Raw genomic sequence first — 18,598 nt, forward strand, 5'->3', positions numbered from 1 at the left:
CCCGACTCCTCACCTGTGTTGGGGGAACTTGTGGCGGTCTTGCGTCTTCGACGATAGTCCTTTTTGTCATGCAGATAGGGTCTACGCCGGGAGCCCACCACCGTGAACACTTCTTAGTAAGTACTCCAGTGGCGAGGCTGCCGTAATAGGCAAAAGGGGGGAAAAGCCGGTAAGGCACAAAAACCCCTGGGAGTCTTTGCCGTTGATGGAAGGAGAGATCCTGAAGATGTCTGCAGTGGTATGGCTCCGGAGACTGACAACAATCCGAAGGAAAGAACGATGGAGGATCCAGCGAGGGACCGTATCTCAAGGTGAGAGGAGAACCAACCAGAAAGAACGTGGGAGACGGCGGAAACAGGTAAGAGAGATCCAGATGGGAAAAAAGAGAGGCGGAGAGCGCCGGGCGAAAGGAGAAGAGAATAGAATTAGAATGCACCGAATCACCGAATCACAGAGAATGCGGAGAAGGAAAGGTAAGCGGGAAGAAGGACAGAAAGGGCTCAGCAGAGCCAAGAGTAAATGATACGGCAGCGTAAACCCAAAGCACAGAGTGAAGGGGAGCGCCGGTCCCGACTGGAGATAACTCGGACTGGCGGCTGCCATGTTGGAAAGGAACTAGACCGCTGAGCACGTTCAAAGGAAAAGGTGACGGATCAATAATGGCGTCTCAAGCGAAACCTATTCCATAATCGCCATGACTGGTAGAACGTGACAACAGGTTGTTTGGTTTGGATGGTTTGAATCTTGATGGCTGTTATAATTGACAAGTTAATGGATGTGCCAAGGCCAGCAAAAAACCCTGTTTGACAAGGGTCCTGTAAGTGATTGTTAAATATCCATTCATTGAGAACTCAGAGTACTAATCTAGCGAACAGTTTGCTCGGCACGTCCAGTAGAAATATATGACGATAATTGGAAGCCAGTTGCCGATTGTCCTTTTTGAAAATGGGTATGATGATGGTTTTCTGCCATACCGAAAGAATTATCTGTGTACTTAGTACCTGTTTAGAAATTGTGCAGAGTATCTTGGCCAATTTTTCTGGAGGAGCTTTGAATATAGAATTGGATGTCATCTTGGTCAAAATTTATTGCGATGGGGGAAAATGGGAGTTACACTGCTCTGGGGCTCATTTTGATCGAGTGGAGCATACAGATCTGTAAAATGCTGGGTAAAGGATTGTTCTGGGACTGCATTTATTTGGAAAGATACTTGAGTGTAATGAGTTGCTTGATGGAGCAAGTGCCAAATTTCACTATCTTTTCATTGCAATAACTCGTACCATTTCTTCGCCATCCTTTTGGTACATTAGGGTTTTGCGTGATGTCATCTAATTTTTATATTGGGTGTTAAGTGTCCTTAATTGGAAAAGCCTGGCTTATAATGGTAGGTTGTATGCTAATTTCCTGGATCTACAAAGAGTAGCTTTTTTCTGTCATATTTCGCAGTCATACACATGAGCATGTCTCTGAATTAGTTTAGTTATTTTGGTTGTAGTCTCTTTGAAAAGTTGGAGGGCAGTGATGTAGTATCCATTTGTTTTAGTTAAATGGAAAGCTGAATTAGCCATGTAAAACGTGATACAGTTATGAAGGTTTATGAGTTGTTCCGGAGACCATCGTAGGAGATTTCGTCCTCCCGTTATAGTTAGATTTCCACTGTATCCACGTGGTTGAATAGATTGGCTAGGAGTTTGCCAAGTCTATGTCAGAGATAGTTGCTCATGGTCACTGCAGGTTTGACGTATGACTTCAAATCGCTGTGCAATAGAGAACAGGGATGTACCTACATAGATATAGTCTATGATTGCCTCCAGGTTTTGTCTCCTGCGTGTGCTGTTTGGTGGTATGTCCCCATCTACAGCTCCATTTAACATGATTAGATCTCTGCTGGCCATCAGCAAGTTCCATCTGCATATAAGTATAGGGGCATTGGATGTGGATTTGGCCATACAATGAATGTTTAGATCACCGGCCACAATAGTGGACATTATTGAAGAGTCTAACATAATTAAGATTAGTATGGATTCCATGGCCATGAAAAAGGCATTAACTGCTAGGGCTAAGTGATTCCAGTACAGGTTAACTAGGGCTAGAACTTTATTGGGTATTTTTATTCTGACCAGTTGAATGTAGCTATTTGCTTCTGCCCAAGCCTCTAGTTTCAGGTCTGTTGAGTTCTTTACAGCTACCAATAATCCAGCCATGGGTCTGCCCTTGGCCTGGATTATGGCTGGAAGCACTAAGATTGTGTGCAGTTCTCACACTGGGGTTTCAACAAGCCAGATCTCTTGGAGAGCAACAATGTCATATAAATCTAGATCATTTGCTTTTGATTTCATGAGGTGCTTGTGCCCTCTTGAATTCCAGCTGAGTAGTCGGTAAGATTGTGATTCGTGTTTCTCAAACTGCTATTCTTCTTCAACTGGTCATGAGCGAGAGGACTGTTGCTCATGCCCATTTGAAAAATAGCGCATGTAGATGCACCAGTTGTATTAGGTTAGTCTTGTAATTGAAAGCTGTAACTGAACTTGATTTGAAGATTTTAAGATTTTATTACAGACAGTCCCGTAATTTGCGCTATTTCGTTAGGTTAATTAATTGTTGAAGTACTTGCATTTTTAACTTATCTGCACGTACCTTGCGCAGACCGCTAAGCCAAATCGCTTTCAAACGCTGTTAAGGAAAGCGAGCAGTTTTCTAGCAACGCTGCCCTCTGCACGCGTCTTCTTTCGGCAAGAACTACAATCCCCTGCAGGATTGTAGTCCTCATTTTCAATTTTACTGCAAACCCGGCGCGAAGGCGCCGGCGCGCACGGGCAGGCACAGTCTGCTTCAGTATAAAAGCAGTGTGCCAGCCCAGCTCCAACAGAACCCATTTGAAAAATAGCGCATGTAGATGCACCAGTTGTATTAGGTTAGTCTTGTAATATAAAGCTGTAACTGAACTTGATTTTAAGATTTTATTACACAGACAGTCCCGTAATTTTCGCTATTTCATTAGGTTAATTAATTGTTGAAGTACTTGCATTTTTAACTTATATGCACGTACCTTGCGCAGACCGCTAAGCCAAATCACTTTCAAACGCTGTTAAGGAAAGCGAGCAGTTTTCTAGAAACGCTGCCCTCTGCACGCGTCTTCTTTCGGCAAGAACTACAATCCCCTGCAGGATAGTAGTCCTCATTTTCAATTTTACTACGAACCGGGCGCGAACGCACCAGCGCACACGGGCAGGCACAGTCTGCTTCAGTCTGTGCAAGGAGGTGCTGGGAGGTCCTCAGAGGTAAGCATGTTGGTTACTTGTTCTCCTGCTCTTCCCTGCACACCTTAGCACTTCTTGGGTGCCCCTGAATCCTCTGTAGGCAAGCACCTGTATTCACAGGGTAGGTCTAAGAAAGAGACTCGTGGTGAAATTTCCCCCTATGCCGAGTAGCATGCCGGACAGCACTACCTGTCAGCAACCCGTCCCCACATCATCCCAACAAAACGCTACAGAGAGTATAAAGCATCCCTCAAAACAGCGGTTTAAAAAGGCTAAGCAGAATACGGACGGCACACCAGACAACACCAGACTGAAAATAGGTCTTTTAAACACGCGCTCTCTAAACAAACATGCCCAAAATGTCCACGACCTTATTAAAGAGAGGGACCTGGACTTAATCTGCCTAACAGAAACCTGGCTGAAGGAGCCAATTGGGCCAGTGGTTTCTACCGCAGTCCCAGAGGGATACATTAAATACAACAAAAATAGAGATAAGGGACAGGGCGGTGGAGTGGCTGTCATAGCAAAAGAAGCCTTACACCTATTCAAAGCCAGTTTCGAATGTACGGGCTGTGAGTCTATTCAATTAAAATTGACCTACACACCCAATAATTGTCTGAATATTATTGTGGTTTATAGGCCCCCAGTGCTAACCTCAGACTTTCAAAATGAGGTAGTCAGTCAAATCAATAAATTAACCCCGGTAAACTCCGCCACCATATTAGTAGGCGATATGAACAGGTGGAGGGGGGACCCGGTGGACAAAGAGGCATTGGCATTAGAAAAATCCCTGAATAATACAGATTAACAATGACCCTACTACACCCCAAGGGAACCAGCTGGACTGGGTGGGCACCAACAATGTACAATCAGAACATGTCTCCACTGTGCCATGCATCTGGTCTGATCACAGTCTGGTTACCCTGGAATTAAAACTAGACCCCCCCCCAAAAGACAAGAAAACCCACATATAGGAATTCAGAGTAGAAATTTCAAGAATCTAGGGCCAGAAGTTCTGATACCTTGCCCACAGCAAGTCCTGAAATCCTTTGCAGAAAATGATAGCTGTGAAACCATGCTAGAGAAATACACCTCCGGTCTGCAAAAATTAGTGGACAAGCATGCCCCACTAAAAAATAAGTTAGTCAGGAAAAATAACAATCACTGCAAATGGTACAATGATGAAATTAACAAATTGAAACAAGAGAAACGTGCCAAAGAAAGAACATGGTTTCGGAACCAATCACTAGAGAATAGAAATGACTGGAAACGCAAGGACCTAGTGTACAGAAAGGCAGTCAAAGAAGCCAAACTCAACTACTATAACAGAGAAATAGAGACAGCCGCTAACTCAACGAGTAAACTCTTCGAAATCCTCAAGTCAATTGAAAAGCCAAAGGCACTCTCACTACCACATAACCCATCTAAAGAAGATTGCGAGAAAGTACAAGAAGCTTTTGCAGCCAAAATTTCAAAAGCCAGAACTAATATAATTCAGGCAAGGGAATCCGCCAGTATCTAAACTTGCACCACAGTAGAACCCAGACCAGGAAATAGGGACAGTTTTCAGTTCAAAGCCATAACAGAGGAAGATTTCTGCTAACATGGAACCAACATCCTGTGCCGAGAACATCCTGCCCACAAAAATTATTCTGAATAATAAAGAGCTCTTTGCACCAGCTCTCACTAAAATAATTAACACCTCGTTTCTCGAAGGGAAAATTCCCAACATTATCAAAAAAGTTACCATAACCCCTCTGGTCAAAAAGCCGGGCTTAGATCCAAAAGATCCTAGCAACTTGCGGCCAATAACAAGCTCCAATTTTGTATTGAAGATTCTGGACAAAATTGCCACAAATCAGCTACAACAACACGTGGAAGCACAGGAGATGCTACACACACAGCAATCGGGCTTTAGAACAGCCCACAGTACAGAGTCAGCTATGCTCGACCTACAATCCCACATGTTAGAGCTGATAGAAAAGGGCAAGTCGGGGATGCTCATGCTGCTGGATCTTAGTGCAGTGTTCGACCTAGTGGACCATCAACTACTACAAGAGGCTCTAGATAAAACTATAGGTTGCTCTCCAACAGCACTGGCCTGGATAGCATCCTTTTTAAGCGATAGGAGGGCACGCATTCACTGGGGAGATACTTTCTCAGAAGCAGCTCTCATCCTATTTGGAGTACCGCAGGGAGCCAGTCTGTCCCCTCTGCTTTTCAACGTCTACATGCGTAGCTTGTGTGAATTACTGGAAAGCATTGGTTTGTTCTTCACTAACTATGCCGATGATACTCAGCTGGTTTTTGAAATGACGGGAGACTATACACTAGATAGTGCGAAACTAGAAGAAGTATATAAAATCATTGACATCTGGATGCAGAAGCATTGGATGTGCCTCAACAATAGCAAGACTGAGCTCATGATCTTTGGAGCTCAGCATGCAAGAACCAAATTAGGAGATCAATATAAGGTTTTCAGAATAAAAGATGCCAAAATCCCAGTTTTACCCCAAGTCAAAACACTTGGGATGTTGGTAGAAGCCTCAGTGGGGGCTGAAGCACAAGTAAACTATCTACACAAAAACAACACATATTACTTGCGCTTGTTGAGAGCCATTAGACCTTACATAAGTGAAGCAAACGCAGCAAATATCGCAAGAGCGATCATACTATCCCGTCTCGACTATGGCAATGCACTATTGGTGGGGGCCACCAAGAAAGAGCTGCATCGTTGCCAGGTCATGCAAAATGAGGCAGTTCGTATTGTTAAGAAAATTAAATTTGGAAACCACATATCGGCTACAAGGAAAGATCTTCACTGGCTCAGAATTGAAGAAAGAGTCTACTTTAAGGCCATGACGATCGTTCACAGATGCCTATATGGCACGGCGCCAGGATACTTCAAAGAGAAATTTGCACTCTACACACCTAGGAGAAACCTGAGATCAGCCGACACAGGCCTCTTGGTTATCCCTAAGGTGAAACGAGCAGCAGGGGGGGGGCTGAGCCTTTCCATTCAAAGCAGCCAAATTTTGGAACAACCTCCAAGGGAATCTAAGATTAGAAGGAAACTATGGTAATTTCAGGAAATTACTGAAAACCCACCTTTTCCAATAGCATCTGGACTTTTCAGGATCTCCCACTGGTATACATATGATTACCAGCCCTTTCCTGAACTGTTTTCAGTTCCTACTGTTTTTCAACAAGACGCTTTTCTCAGGTGTTCTCCGCGCCCTGATGCCCGCGGGCTGTCGGCGCGTTATAAACACATAGACATAGACATGCTTGCTGACATGAATTTGACAGTGATGACCGAACACTTGTTGGGAACACGTTACAGTGATAGTCAGTGGCTGCAGTGTCCTATTTGAAGATTGAAAGGGAGCACCAATTGAATCTGTTGGCAGCTCTGTGTTAGTACCCGATTCATGGCCAAGACAGAGGCGTAGCTCAAAATAAGTACCTAGCCTGCCACATAGTATTGCAAACAATACCAGACTTTATCTAGAGTCTGGCTGTAGAAAGGTCTGAGTCATCAGGAAATTCTACTTGCGTTAAATCAGAAGGAGAAAGATCCTCTAAGGTTGATATGTCACTGAAGATGTTCAGGACATAAGTCCTGTTTAGATCATAGATGGGATATGGGATATGGCCTGGGTCTACAATATATTATACATTTGTGGCAGTATGTGGCTTTCGGATTCTTCACCATCTTGGCCTCTGAGGGTACAAAATTAGATGCAAGTTATTTTTGTTTGCTTGGTTATTGATCGTTCGGTGAGTTCGTGAACAAGGGACTCGTTATGTCATTTTTAAATGTAGATGGTTACTTAAGGACCTTTTGTGTGTACTCGGTGACATGTAGGTACTGCGCCATTGACTTGGCTATAGAGTCTCTTCTCTGCTCCAAGGTAAAATGTTCATTTCTTTTTTTATTTATTTTTGAACATTTTATTTTAGTTTACAAAATATACAAAAAACAAATACATCAGACTAAACTAGACATAAGAACTATATACATCATCTGGTTTGACCTATTTTGTTGGTGGGGCTTGGGGCTTGGTCTAGTAAAGTTATTTGTGGGCTCTTTCTGTTCCTGGGAGGCAATTGCATGCAACAAGTCATCAATCGGCTCTTGTCCAAAGTTGATATAAGTGGCTTGTTTTGAATGAACTAGCATAGATTGCTGTTTAGGACTATGTTCATGTATTTTTTTGTAATGGCTGCACTGACATTATGCAATTGCTTCCTGGGTAGAGTCAAAGCTCACAAAAAGTGTTTCGATCCTGATTGAGTTTGCATACAGCTCGTTTTAATATTTTTACTCTTATTAACTTGTTGGATAGGTTTAGAGATTCCTTTGTATTTTGACTTTGTAAAAATAATGAAATTTGATTTTTGTGATACATTAGGTAAGATAGGGTGGGTATAAATGGGAGCTTCTGCACTTTGCAGTTTAGTATCACAGGTTGATTGGTTAACCAATGATGTTGGTGGGGTCGGAGAGCTTGTCAAATCAGCTGCATTTGTTTGAATAGAAGAGCTAGGGCGAGCTAAAGGTACTCCGGGTATGTGTTCTAGACTTATCAATCCTGTGTCGCTTGTTTCGGGATCAATCAGCGGTGTGGCAAGAGCCTGAGAGTTTGTCAAATCAACTATGTTTATTTGATCAGTGGTGCTAGGGCGTACCAAGGGCATTCCAGATGTATATGCATTCTGGTGCAATAATCTATCAAGGTTAATGATGTGGGCATTTAGCTTGCTATTTATTTCACATAAGCTCATTAATAATTCACTATCTATTGGGTGGCCAGTATTGGAATTAACTACTAATAGAAATGTTTGAAGTAAATTGGTTTGGACATCCATTTTGTTGTTTAACGACTCAGAGTTTTGCCAGCGGCAGCAAAGCTGTGTTCATCGCTGTCAGCGTTAGTTCTAATAAAGGAGGTGATGCGGGGGCCTATGCCCAACGTGCGGGCGCAAATGCGCGCAGCCTACAGTTTATGTAGGGATGCTGGGCGGAGCTGTACAATTAGGACCACTAAAATGGAAATAGATATGAATTATTCTATAAGCATTCCACCACGCTAATTTAATTCTATCTACATAAAATTAAGACGCTTTCAGAAGTCCTTTTCTAAGTCCGTACCAAGAGGGGATTCGTGCCAGCACAATCGGGAGGATAATCCAACAGCACTTGTCAAACAGCACTTGCCCAAAAGCATGCGCGCAAATGTTTGCATCCTGCAGGTTACGTAGGGATGCTGGGTAGAGTGGGCAGAGCTGTACAATTCAGAACCACAAAAGGGGATTCTGGTGCCAGCACAATAAGGAGGATAATCCAACAGCCACAACAGCACTTGCGAACAAGATACTCCTGTTTTGTGATGCGAATAGTGGGATCTGGATTAGTTGGTATGGCTGATGAGGCATAAAATGGCATCTGCCTCTTCTGTTGTGAATCCAAAGATTTCTGCGCGTTTGGTGGTTAATGTCACAATATCTTTGAACGACATTTGGTTTCAAATGGTTGAAAGCACCCATACTGATTCGGACATGAAAGAAGCAGAATTTAAAGAATTCAGAGCCATCAGCTCCTTCATGCCTCCTATCTCAGTACCATCAGTTGAGATTTTCCATAAGCAAGTTATCAAAGACCTTGAGCAAATTCATTTTAAACGTCCCACTCACAGAAACTTCAAACCACATGAGATGGCACAAATCAGAAATCTGTTCAACACAAAGGAAATTACCAGCAGGCATGCGGACAAGGGTGGCGCCCTCGTCATCATGAATGAATCGGTCTACACCTCCGAATGCATGAGACAATTGAATGATATCAATACCTATGCATGACTTGATGGGGGCCCCACCACCACCACCACCACCACCATAATGCGAAACATGGAAGAATTACTAACAAAAGCAGAGGCTCTAGGATGGATCAATGACCACACGCACATGTTTTTGACGACCCACATCCGAGAATCCCCAACTTTTACACTTCACCAACATTCATAAAGATCCTATGAGACCGCCATGTAGACCCATAGTAGCTGGCCTGGACAGCGTGCTACAGCCACTGGGTAAATATATAGACTACTTCTTACAACCCCTGATACAAAAAGCGGACACCTATGTGGAAGCTACAACTAATTTTTTACAACATCTGGGAAAAACTGTATACAACCCTACCAACATCCTCTTCACAGTGGACCTTAAGAGCTTGTACACATCTATCCCCCGCGACCTTGGTCAAGTGGCTATCGAATGGATGTTATTGAAAGAGGATGACATCAAAGCACAGAAGAGTTCATTCTGGTTATGTTACAATTTATAGCTGAGAACTCATAATTTCAATGTAAAGACAACTATTATTTGCACGCCTCAGGAACATCTATGGCGGCCACCATAGCTCCCTCCTAGGCCAACTGTTTCATGTACAAATATGAAATGGGCCACATAATCACACATGATATCAGGAGTTAACATATCCATCTTTGAATTAGGTATATCGATGATATATTTGGAATATGGACTGGCACCGAAGAACTCAACTTTTTCATTTACCTGAATCAAATTGATCCAAGAATTCAATTCACCCATGAAGTGTCCAAGACCGAGATACATTTCCTGGATGTGAACATCAGAACAGGCACTAATGGGTATATCATCAATTTATTTCGCAAAGACACTGACGGGAATAATCTTTCACATCGTCTGAGTTTTCATCAACGCAGCCTCATCAGGAATCTACCATTCAGCCAATTATTGCGAGTCAAATGCATAATTAGTGATTCAGATGACTACATATGCGAACAATCAGAAATAGGGAAGGAGTTTATTGCCCGCAAGACTGCAGAGATAGAAGCAGCTACCACCAAGATTGATTTGATTGAACGGAACACCCTACTCACATAGCAGAAGAAGCCCACAAATGCACCTCAACTGGTGTACGTTTCCAAATTTTCATTACAGTGTGACAACATCAGGAATATTATTAAAAAGAACTGGAGAACGCTCACATGTGACCTTAGAGTAGAGCACCTTTTGAAGGAATTTACATATCAGAGGAGTAGGAATCTTGAGAGATGAACTGGTCCCCACCAACCCTCCTAGGCAAGCGATAAACATGACAAGAATTGGCACATTCCCATATTTACATTTGTGCAACTGTGGATTTGTCACCAAAGGTAATACCATCAACCATCCCCGGACGGGTGAGAGAATCAAGCTTAAGAGCTACCCAACTTGTGACACGTCCCATATCATTTATTCCATCAAATGCCTGTGTGGTCTTTACTACATAAGTCAGTCCTAATGGCCAGCGAAACTCATATGGAACGAACACAGGTCCTGTATCAGGAGCAGCAATCCTAACTCTGTGGTAACCAGACCTTGGCTTGAGAAAAGGCAGAGCATCTCTCAAATTAGGTTTCAGATTTTAGAAACTGTGATAAAATCTAACCCACATGAGAACATTAACAACAAATTAGACAGAAGAGAGACCTACCTGATCGACCGCCCTGGCACACTCGCACCAGACGGGATGAATGAAGAGATGAATTCCATATGCTACATATGACTATGTGTAACTTATAAGCACTGAATTTAGATTAGTGACCATTCACTCTTTATGGAGCTCTTATGTACCCTACATTGTTGCGATAATGATATGTTCATTTACTTATGATTATTGTGATCATTACTGTGACTAGCCTCTCCTTCTGGGGCTCCTTTGCATTTTACATGGCTATCTGTGATTGTAATGTGTTTACCCATTTTTTGCTCCTATAACAATGGAACCTCACTGTTCAATCGATGAAGAATTACCCATGCACATATGACTATGTGCAACTTATAAGCGATGTATTTAGATTACTATGATCATTCTCTCTGTATGAAGCTCTCAAGTACCACTCAGTGGTTTTGTGATAACAATATGTTCACTTACTTTAGCTTACTGTGACGAGCTTCTCCTTGTGGGGCTCTTTTGCATTTTACATGGCTATTTATAACTGAGAAGTGTTTACCCATTTTTGCTCCGATAACAATTGAACCTCACTGTTCAATATTGCATATACCGCAATTTATGGATTGGGCCGATGAATGTTTTTTCCTGCTATTATACTCCCATATGCGTACATTTACGTGATTTTTTTTAATCGGTTCCATCGGATCTGGATTTTTATCCCAGCATCCACTTTGAAAAAGTTTTCTGCGTGCATTTACATTCTACATCTGTATACCTTATGCCGGCCGCGTACCATACCATACGGGTCTGGGCTTCATTTTCATTCCTACCTTTCATGACAACCTCAGAAACAAATGCGGTTCCCTCACCAGTCTACATATCCTTTTTTTTCTCTTTTTACACTGAGCCATTCCAGCCATTCTGTGCATCCACAGATGGTCTGGGACATGAGGTACCTCTGACGCGGGCACACCCCCGCGCCCGCGAAGTTACGACACCAGCAGTCTCCATGACGACAACTGTACACAAAAATATAACGCGCGTTTGCGCGCACCATCTCTGCTACAGAGCAACACGGACTCGCTGCAGGTAAGCCCTGTACCAACACGCTAATGCGTTTTCTTTAAGCGTGAATCCTCACAATCCCATTGTATGGATTGTTGTGAAGCCTTATGTTAGACATTCAGTGTGCACTACTGAATCACAGACCAGCTGCTGAGTCTAAGTTAGTTCCAGGCAAGGCTTTATTCACATATGTACAAATCTGTACATTACTCCAGTTACTCTTATTATAGTTACAGCACGCGTAAACATTGACAGGGACATGGGAAGGTATAAACATCACTAACAAAGGAGCTGACCCACCGGCCATCCATTCAACCCAGCTCAGGCCCGCAACTGACACTCACAGAACATTCACCCACAGATCCAACCAACATTCTCCTGAGCTGCATTCATGCACCAACATTCTACAGCAAGCATCCAGGCCAGTGGCAATACAAGACTACATTACAACATCTCCCTTTCATACCAGACTCACCACACACAACATCTCCCTTCCATAACAGACTCACCACAGACTCATCACAACATCTCCCGATCACCAAAACATCTAACCAACAATCACCTTCCATTTGGACCTGCCACATCCAAACACAGAGCCTGCCACACTCTGGCACCAACCATACACAGCCAAGGGAACCAATCATACATTCGGGTGAGGAAAAACAGGGGGGATCACGCATTTGCCCCACCACGGACCCGGTGTCACCACAAACATGACACCCTGGGGAAACATGGTCCAAGTCCAACCAACTAACACACAACAAGAGGTGTTGCCATGACAGGTCAACAATTGCAGAGGCTACTTAGATCACTCCTCTTCCTCTTAACACCATCACATCACATCCGAATACAAATCGCTCCCACTTATCTCCCTAATACATCCCACAGAATCACCAACACGCAGAAAAGCAACTACCACCTAAACCAACAAACAACTACAACCATTCAAGGAGAACATCCGTACATATCACATATCACCAATATCATTCAAACCAGAAACTACCAGACCCATGCCAAGACACCGAAAAAACAAATGAAATGCTCCTGGTAGCATTAACTTTTTGTTTAACATTGCTCTAATAATTAAAACTATAACAACTTAAAATAAATTTGGGTACCCTACCAACCTATACATTGTTTATTTTCCTTAGTGCACTGTATATACATTTCAAATTCACATTAAGCGTAAATATTAAGGCCTTACTTCTTTTACTCAATATTCTTAGCTCAAAACACTACACTTTAAAAGAATTTGCATAGCCTTTATAGACTTCAAACCTCCTGTAACTTTTACTCATAAGTGCGCATCTAAAAAACATTTCCTCACCATCCATACTTTTATGGATGTCCCCATAGACTTTGCATTTTAAATTTTGCATAAACTTCACCTTTTGATATAAGTGCGCAATTATTGAAAAATTTCCGCACCATCCAACCAACAAAAAAACTTGGAGGATGTCCCCAACAACATGACCTCAGCCACACCTGCAAAACCAAGCGGTGTGGCCTACAGAAAATTAACAATTTTCCCTTTAATGTGACTTTACCTTCCTGTAACCATAATGACCTCAACCACACCTGCAAACCAAGCGATGTGGCCTACAGAAAATTTAAATAATTTTCCCTTTAATGTGTACCAATAAAACTTTTGTCACCATACAATATAGTTTACACCATCATGAACCCTTGGGCCACAACACATAACAACATTCCACAGGACAACGGCCCCTGACATACTCTCAAAATTACAATACCCGGAATCTCTAGTAACATTTCATAAAATTACATGTATTTCCCCATTTAATTGTGTCAATTGTCCTCTTTAACCTACACATGTCCAATATATATTGTGCTGCATTATAAATAATGCCCAAAAACATAACTAAAGTTTGATCCTCATGCCTGCAAGACCCCATCCAAAAACAAATCACATGAGAAACCTGTAAAAAAAACATTAATGCAAAAGCAAAATAATACAAACTGTATCCTTCACTGTATTTATAATTATTAAGGTTTTCTTCTGTATCATACAAAAAAAACTTCCAAAGCTGCACCGCGCTGTGCAATATTTGAATGTGCCATCATTCTTTAGGCATTGTCCACATAAACTTATCAGTACGCACTTTATTCCCAAAATAACTCTTTTCTCTGTTCATCATTAATTACACGCTCTGCATTTCTGAAAACATCTCCAATGGCATCAGACGCTGGAAAATCTATATGTTCCTTCCCGTAAAAGTTTGTCACACGGAAGACAGACCCAGGGCCTTCCTTGTGCGTCATCACGCTGGCCGACGTTCATACGGCCTCTCATCACATGCATCTCCATATTGTGTGGAAGGAACGCAGCAACAGCATTCCACACATTCCGAGCTTCGCCATCCTCGCATGCATTCCACGTTACGTCATCATTATCACAGCGACTTTGAAGTGAAAGGATACTGATGGGCCACTGCGTAGTAACCGTCACATTATATGCCATATTAAAACAGGCAAGTCTAATGCTGCAAAAGCTCAATGTTGCCCACGGTTGCTAAACAAGCTGCACCTAATCACATTAAAAGAAGTTACGGGCACTGTTGAAGATGATATCTTGGAACAACACGATTTCCATAATTAAGTGTTTTAAGTTCACTCCGTAACACACGGCACCTTTCAATGAACGGCATTTTCTCTGTTTTGTTTGCCATATTCCTTGATAGTTAAACGGAGCAGAGGCGCCATATGCTGGACTTTTGTATACTGCTCCCAATTTCTTTCCATATTTAATGACATGCTCCATAATAAACGTAGTTTATCCTATAATCTTCTTTATGACCAATTCCTGGGGTAATTTTAAATTGAATGAAGGCCTCCCTCCCAGGGAATAATTTGTCAAATGTTTTTTTTTTTTTTAAGCCGGGCAGGATGTCTATACCTATGCATGGGGGAACGGTGGGTCACTCATTTCAACTGCTGCTTCCCCCCCACAGCACTCCTTACTATACTTTATAGTTGCTGCAGCTCCTCTATGTCGCACGGACCAGTCCTTTTCTCCATGTCCTCATATTATTTCTGGTTTTCCTCGTCACCATTTGTAGTGAAGCCTTATGTTAGACATTCAGTGTGCACTACTGAATCACAGACCAGCTGCTGAGTCTAAGTTAGTTCCAGGCAAGGCTTTATTCACATATGTACAAATCTGTACATTACTCCAGTTACTCTTATTATTATGATTTTTTTTTAATTTATTGTTTGGCTGTGTAAAACAACCTTTCAATAATTACAAACAAAAAAAAATGAATAAAAACATATCATAAACATATTACAAATCAATTCATCAGTCTATAACAACATCTCACAATTGATAAAAACCAATGTATGTACAACTTAATAGCAGCATTTTTTTTTTTTTTTATCACCTTCCCCTCATAAGACCATTCACAATTACTTTGGGTATAATTCATTTAAAAAACCTGTTGTTGCTAATCTAATTGACATTCTCTTTGCACCAAAGATCAGTAGCCATAATTCTTCCATATCGGTTATCATTTGCGCTTTAAAACAATGAAAATAATATTTACGACGTATAGCATATAATGCAGGACAGTAAGCGATGACATGTTTCAAGGTTTCTATGGTATCAGGCTCCTTACAAAATCGAGTTACTCTTATTATAGTTACAGCACGCGTAGACATTGACAGGGACATGGGAAGGTATAAACATCACTAACAAAGGAGCTGACCCACCAGCCATCCATTCAACCCAGCTCAGGCCCCCAACTGACACTCGCAGAACATTCACACACAGATCCATCCAACATTCTCCTGAGCTGCATTCATGCACCAACATTCTACAGCAAGCATCCAGGCCAGCGGCAATACAAGACTACATTACAACATGGATCCGCATCTATACATTCTCAACTTCCCATTTGGATTTCATCCGCAGATCTCGAACATTCCATCCTGATTGGAGCACTCCACAAACAGTCGAGGTACCTCTCCATCGCACAGTACGTTGATTTTTCTTTATTATTCTACCTATGTCGCATGCATGTATATTAACTTTGGACATTGCATCTACAGACTTTGACCCACAGGTCAACACATTAAGGTAATTTTTTCATTGTTTACAGCTTCATGTAATTTCACATTTGAGCTGCATTAGCTTTCTTACTGTCATTCTAATCGCATTGACAGAAATTGTGTGGGTCTTTTTTCCTTCCCCATGTTAACACCCTCAATCAATGCGGTATGTATGCATCCGTTATCTGGATATATTTGACTGTTTTACCAATATGTCTCTTTACATTTACATCCTATTTGTAAACACGTGTTGCTGTATTTATGTTGGCACCAACTAGGACTCAGCCCTGATGAAGGAGTTTTTCTCCGAAATGCATTGGCTTATGAGCTCGAAGAGATGAGGATGACGATTGCCTCAACTATTAAAATCGAATTTTTCTTTCATGCAAGACTCTTTTGGATTTTATATACAACTCTTGCGCAGAACAATGTATTCAGAGGTTTTCGTGAAGTGTGTAAATCTTAAAGCAGCTTACTTTCAATTGTTGAGCAACTCCTCATGGAGAGCAGTTGCTGTTACTGTTGATTCAGATCCGGGTGTCCTTGGATCTTTTCTACCAGACAGCTCCTTTAAACTACTTTCTGACATACAACTAATGCATATTTCATACAGAGATTCAAACTCGACTAATTGAACTAGTGGTGCCCACCTTTCCTTTTCATCTACTTCACCCCTGGGTCCCCATCTTCTGGGCACTGACCCTTCAGAATACTTTGGGTGATGGCTTCACCCCTGCGCCCCCCTCTTCTGGGCTCAGACCATTCAGACGTATTCAACAAATTAACAAGACAGTTCCTTTTCCAGCGAACTTTGGATGGTAACTTTCCACCCCTGGATCTCCCTTGGCCAGGCTCAGACCCCAGAAGACAAGGTAGACACTTCTTTTCCCTTGTCTTGCAATGTCCATGCTTTCATAAATCTAAATGTCTTTTTAACTAGGTTTTCGTTCTTTGCCCCTGGTTGTCGCTTCCCTCAGCCAGGTTCACTCTTGTCGACTTTTACCAACAATTCCTCATGGGACTTTTAGACTCCATCCCTTTTTATTAGTATCCCTTGCCCGGGTTCACTCTTCCTAATTGCCACGATATTAGTTCATATGCTAATTTTCAACATGTGGGATTCACTTCCCTTAGCTTTCACAGTTCTTTGTCGGTCATAGACTTTCGACGGTACAGAGGATTTTATGAGACCTCTGTATGACCCCTTTGATCGTTCTTTGCCTCTCCCCTAGGCCTTCTGGTTACGGTAGTCTTTTTACCGTTGAGTAATCGCCCAGAGTTTCCTGCGTGAACACCCACATGGTGGCAGACTCCTCTGTATTTGGTTTTCCCCCTCTCTCTCTCAATAGTATCCTTTTGCTTTTCAAAGTTAAATTTCTCCTTCAGCTACTTTTCATTCAATGCAGTTCGGTTTCTTATTGACACTCCCCTTGACTCACTGGATGTGATGAACTGCTTGGGTTTCTGATGTCTTGGCGTCAAGGTTTGTGCCACTGAGACCATCGTCTCTCCCTGGCTTGGTAATCAGCCGAGGAGGGACTTGCGTACCAGGCACATCTGTTGCAATACACATTGGCTATTGTTCGCTGACTTATCGTTTCCTCTGCGGAGGTTCCACGGGCCTTCGTCGGGAAGGGCAAGGCCGACTCTCTCTTTGTCTCCCTCTCAGTCTGCGACGTCTTTCTCCTCCTCTTGAACTGCCGTATTGAGTTAGCTCTTACGTCGTGCGGTCTGCTTTGCTCGTCTTGTGCTTTCTTCCCCCACCTTTTATCCGGTTTGTGAGATTCCGGTCTATTGCCCGACTTTGCCTGACCCTTACTTTGGGACATGTCAGGTGAAGGGTTTTAGTATTAGTCTGTTGTCTTTTGTGTCAGGAGAAAATATTCGGCAGGAAAAGGTGGGGGTGACGGAAGGAATTATATTGTTAATCCTAGGAGTTTTGGTAAACCCAGGAGAGTTTTTACCGTGATCAGAACAGGGGGATTGTGGGGATGGTAGTGTGTTGTCTGAACAGATTGAGAGTGCAGAAATCATATGGACCTGGAGAAGAATGGTCATGAGTATTCGGGGAGGTAACACAAAAATAAGGATTCTGGGGTTTGTGGTTTTTGAGTGCAACAGGGTGGTTGGATTTGCTGAGTAAGGGCGAGGGGGGGTCATTAGATCTCAGCCAGAGGAGTTCCCTGAGAGGAAGGGAGGTAGATGTCATATAGCCTATAAGGCTTCAGAGGTTTCGTCTTCCTCGGCATAAGTCAGCGCCGCACCTGGGGTCTTCCCCTGAGCACAACCTCTGACTCCCCTTTTCTGGGGGCTCTCTCCCTTCCATCCACCCCTGGGGTTGGGGTCTGAGAGCATTGGCTCTTCCCAAGCCACCTGACTAAGGGATCCTGGGGCTGGTTCGGGAGAATACCCTCAGGTTCCTAACACATCCTATTACAGGGTGTGTAGGGAGTGGGGTGGGTTTAGTGGGGGATTTGTTGGTATTGTGTGGATTGGCCTGGTTGATGTGCTTTATAGGGGAGTTGCCTTTTTGTCCATAGCCTCATTTTTCCATTTAATACCAAAAAGAATTCTTCCCTTCTAGGTCTGGTATGCATTTCCTCAAGCCTTTGACTTTATACTCTCCTGCCAGGACTTATATGCAGCCGTCTTTCTTCTCGCCCACAAAGCAATATTTGCCCAATATTGGTTTGACATCTCTTGTTTAACACAGTTCGCTTTGTTT

This window comes from Ambystoma mexicanum, chromosome 3q (assembly GCF_040938575.1).
Source record: "Ambystoma mexicanum isolate Mex_15411 chromosome 3q, UKY_AmexF1_1, whole genome shotgun sequence".
NCBI classification, from domain to species: Eukaryota; Metazoa; Chordata; class Amphibia; order Caudata; family Ambystomatidae; genus Ambystoma; species Ambystoma mexicanum.